This window comes from Phyllobates terribilis, unplaced genomic scaffold (assembly GCF_046119375.1).
Source record: "Phyllobates terribilis strain yellow unplaced genomic scaffold, ASM4611937v1 Scaffold_2__4_contigs__length_985480577, whole genome shotgun sequence".
In the NCBI taxonomy this organism is placed as follows: domain Eukaryota; kingdom Metazoa; phylum Chordata; class Amphibia; order Anura; family Dendrobatidae; genus Phyllobates; species Phyllobates terribilis.
In genome coordinates, this window is record NW_027362762.1 from 809,308,744 (window position 1) to 809,313,323 (window position 4,580).

Sequence of the window (4,580 nt, forward strand, 5' to 3'; positions counted from 1 at the left end):
CTAGGAAAAAGTGGTTACATTGGGCTTTATTAGGCTAGTTTTATGCACAGTTGGAATGTTTTTTGTTTTTTTTATTAATATTTTTTTAAATGATAATACAATAAAAAGATTTACAAGAAATTAATGTTATCTTAATAAACCGTGAGAGAAAAACACAAAAAAAACTTCTTAAGTTACTCCTATTGAAAAACAATATACCTTGAAATAGACAAAGAGGCAATGCACTTAATATTTATTGGGGGGAAAAAATCAGCACATTCCAAATTACTGGTACAGTGTAATGAAATAAAATGGTGTCTATGACAAATTCTTCAAATGAAGGAGATTCATCTTTGTCTGTTTTGCAGGTGACGTCTAGTAGTGCCCAGTACACTCATCCATAAAGTAGGAAACACTACAGCGTTCAGTCCTGTCTAGTAGTGCTTTCTACTTTATGGGTAACTGCACTGTATGTCAGTCTTCATGTTCGGCCAGATCGTGTCTTCCCTCAGTTGATGTTGGATTTTAGTACTTTATAACAGTTTAAATGGCTTAGAAAAACCCTTTGGATATAACATTTATTCATTAAAAACAAATAATGATATTTCAACACTCAAGTAGAAAAGCTTAAACAAAATTTGAACAGAAAATTATATTCTTATTATTATATTATTATTATTGAATTTGTATTGTGTAACCTCCAAACACAGTCTATACCACTGTCTACTTTAATGTACGAGAAAAATGATATTACATACATGTAATGAATTCATTGTTACAGTAATCAATATATGAAAAGGGTTTCCACTGGGCGTCCTCCATTTCTGTAGATGTCTTGTAGCGTCCAGTACACTCATCCATAAAGTAGGAAACACTACAGCGTTAAGGCATGTCTAGTAGTGCTTTCTACTTTATGGATGGCTGCACTGTATTTTCATACTTCTATTTCTTCGCGTGGTGTTTCCAAGATGGCTGATATGGTGATCTTTTCCAATCAGAGAACACTTACCAAAGGAAAGATACTATGGCCAGAGTTGCTCAAGGGTTGTATATGTCCTGCAGAGAATCAAAAATAAATCAGAATTGTTACGTCAAGTATATGTAGCCTGGACGATCACTTTTACAAAAGGGAAACTTTAAAACTTTCAGCCCAATGTAATAATAAGATATGTTATGTCAGTTGTACATGAAAATAACATAAAAGTGATTCATTAAGAAATGTAATAATTAATAAAGTGATCAATTTTGCCATATAAGGTGTAAGGACAGGTGCTTGAATTAAATTCGCCATGTTGTAGACTTTCCTCTATCCCCATCTCACAAAAAGATTTATAAAATAATGCAATACTTAATATTATAGGCTATAATCAAACTATTGTGATCCAAGGCCCTTATCATTGAGCAAGTGTAGCACATAGACATTACGTTATGAAGAAGTAATCAGATTTGCTGGTGTCCATGGAGTTGTCAGACTACGTCAGCGTTTGTTCTCAGGTTGAAATCGATAGATTAGGCAGCCTGGATTTGTTCCTATTGGTTTATCATGTCAGGTCTCAAGAAATGTGGAGAAAGAGGAGTCTGATGACAGCAGCAATCTTTTTCCCTGCATGTTTCTCCATTTTTGTGAGCACTAAACTATAATTTTAGAGAAAGTGCGGCAAAAATTGCTAAATGTTAATTGAAAAATGATATTGGACGCTGCAGGGAAAAGTTCAATTTTTATTATAAGGCAGAAAAAAAAATTGGACATTACATTTTTCTAGTGTACATTTTTTAGTGGAACTATATAATATTTGTAACTGTATTTAAGAAAAAAAAAAGTCTATAGATAGGATATTATTGAAGAGTTTAGGTGTATAGCTTCCCTAACAATAACATACATTAATAAAAGTTACAGCATGTAAATCTTCAAATATTAAAAAAAAAATAATAATAGATTACATTTAGGCTTTAGATGGTAGATCAGGTGTTAACATACTTCTGATAAGAAGCATTTTCTTTTTGAATATTAAAAAAAGAAAATATTGCAAACTAAAATTTAGTCAGGAATAATTGTGCCCTCTTTTCTTATAAAGTTAATCTATGCTTTCCTTCACCCGTTGTGCAACAGGTGTAAAGTTCCCAAAGCAGGCCACTTGTGTACCTCTAGTTTTGGAAGCCACATGTGTATTATCCAGGTGGCATCTTCAACGGTTCTAGACTTCCTGAGCAGCTGAAATTAAAGTTCCATCAGTGATCTGCATGGTTAATCCTTTAAGTCAGTTAGTCCGCACCCTATAAGTGAAGGGAAGCTTAGCCTGTGTATCAGTTTGTCAGATCACTACCTCCCGCCAAACAGGGTTTCACTTCTGTTTTTTTTTTTCCTCTGACTCATACAAGTCCTTATTTATGAAGCTTGTATCTTCAGCTAGAACAGTGCAAGACAGGAAATGGTGGCCATTTAATACACGCCATAAAACAACAGTTTGCTGTATAGGCTTCACAGACTCTCTATGACATATTAGGTCATTAGTCATTTTTATTGCCATAACATTTAATATAATGCAGATTTAAAAAGTAATATTCTTTATATCCTAATCTATGTATTGACAAAGTGAAATCTTTATGCTAAAATTGTGTCTATTTATGCGATACGGGATTCACACATTCACTAGAGGATTGTACTAGGAAGAATGCACCAGGACATAGCTCGCTTATACCATTAAATTAAGGGCTAGCTTCACTGAAATATTGCAATTCCCTCTACTTCAAGCATATAATATTACATATTAGCACTAGCGATTAATAATTTGTGTGGCTCAATGTAAAAAAATATATATATATTTTACAAGAATGGACCCTGCCTCATTAAAATGAAATATAATTAATATAAAGTAAAGATTATTAAAATCATTCTACCATAGACTCCATTATAAAAAAGTAATGTTTAAGAGGCGTGTTACATTTAAAAGTATATGTCATCCCTACATATTAAATAAAGGAGACATACGTCCATGTAGATATTAACATGTGTCATAACTGTTTGCATCCTACAACAAACATATAACTTGGCTGACAGTTGTCGTCCCCAATTCTTTAATTTGCACTTTTAACTTCTATTAAATTGGCGCAGAAAAAGGAAGAGGCCTCTACGCACCGCTCATCTCCAGGGCAATCAAAAAACATCCATTTTCCCGCAGACAGAAGCCCTTTGCTACGAGCGTCATGTGCTCTAGATTGGCCGTGTGTTTTACCGATTTTCACCAAATCCACTGGGAGGCTATGGGGAACTTTAGTTTGGTAAAGTAGACTCTTGGATTGTATCACACAAATGATTTTGTTTCTGACACCACTATTTAAGAAACTTTCTGAAGTTTTCCTTTATTTTTTGTGTGTGTGCTTGTCTGCTACTTGAACTTAGTATTTAATTAAGGAAGTTGGATTATGATGCCAAAGAACCAATTGCTCTTAGTAGATTATACTATTTTATTATCAACCAGGGACAATGTGTATTTTTTAAAAAAATATTTAAAAACAGAATGCAGCTTTGAAAGTAGATTTTTTTTTTGCAATATTATTTTCAGCTTCATTAATGCATTAAAAATCTAAATAATATTTTCCCTTGGACTACATTTTAAAGTGTCAAGTCATCCAGCCAGTGTATTTTACAGATCATGTGAAGAGAGCAACATTTTTTTTAAGAGGACGCACTAACAAAACAGGAAAAACAGATGATTATTACCTAATTGTTCCTAAAGCAATACAACACATCGCAGATCTAAGATCTAAACTGCAGTGCCAACTTTCACTATCAACATTTTTACTTGATACATCGATTTAATATATAGATTCCATCACATTTAAATTAGGCAAAGAAAAAAACAAAACTATAACTGAGCTATCAAATCTACATAATGGTAACGTAGTGAGTTCCCCCTTATACTACGTTATTTTCACCACCCCCATGTATGCACTTACTGTTCACTGCTTCGGTCGCAGGGGGGCTCCTTCATAATCCAGTGCAGCTTAAGCTTTGCCTTCACTGGGGACCGATGGGTAAAAGGATGGAAACCAAGCCAACCTCCCCTTTTAACCTTTCCCAATGGCCAACGTCATTAACCACAGATAGAGGAACTAGGTCTAACTCCACCCATGCACCCTACAGCGAAACGTTAATGTCTGAAGAGGGGCCGCTGTGTGTCGCAAGTGATGTCTTACAGGAATGACACAATCAAAAATATATATAACAAAAAAAAGTAATATATATATATATATATATATATATATATATATACATATATATATATAGCAAGATCTGGAAACATGGGAGAAATTTAGTAGTAGATTTAGAGGAAGTCATCCAAAAACCCCTTGGATACATGGGATTTGTTTATTGTCCTATAGGATTACTTTCATCAAGAATAAAAGGTCTACTAAACATTCATAAATGAGGACAATATACACAGAAAATACTAGCTACATAATGCACCCAAATGCTGAACACTACACGCATCCAAGATTCTGAAAGCTTTCTGTCCTTGGCTTAAAAGGGAAACCAAAAGGAAACTAGGCCTAATAACTCGATTGCACAACCTGGCCTACAGGGATACAACACACGGCAT

General features: G+C 34.0%; 1 long non-coding RNA gene across 1 annotated transcript; it reads right to left on the reverse strand.

Moving 5' to 3' along the window:
* Positions 1-215: 215 nt before the first annotated feature.
* On the reverse strand, positions 216-4,022 carry LOC141252993 (uncharacterized). Its single transcript, XR_012314183.1, has 2 exons — positions 3,937-4,022; positions 216-1,035 (listed from the first exon to the last, which is right to left on the reverse strand). It is a non-coding gene; the product is annotated as an uncharacterized lncRNA (long non-coding RNA).
* Positions 4,023-4,580: the final 558 nt, after the last annotated feature.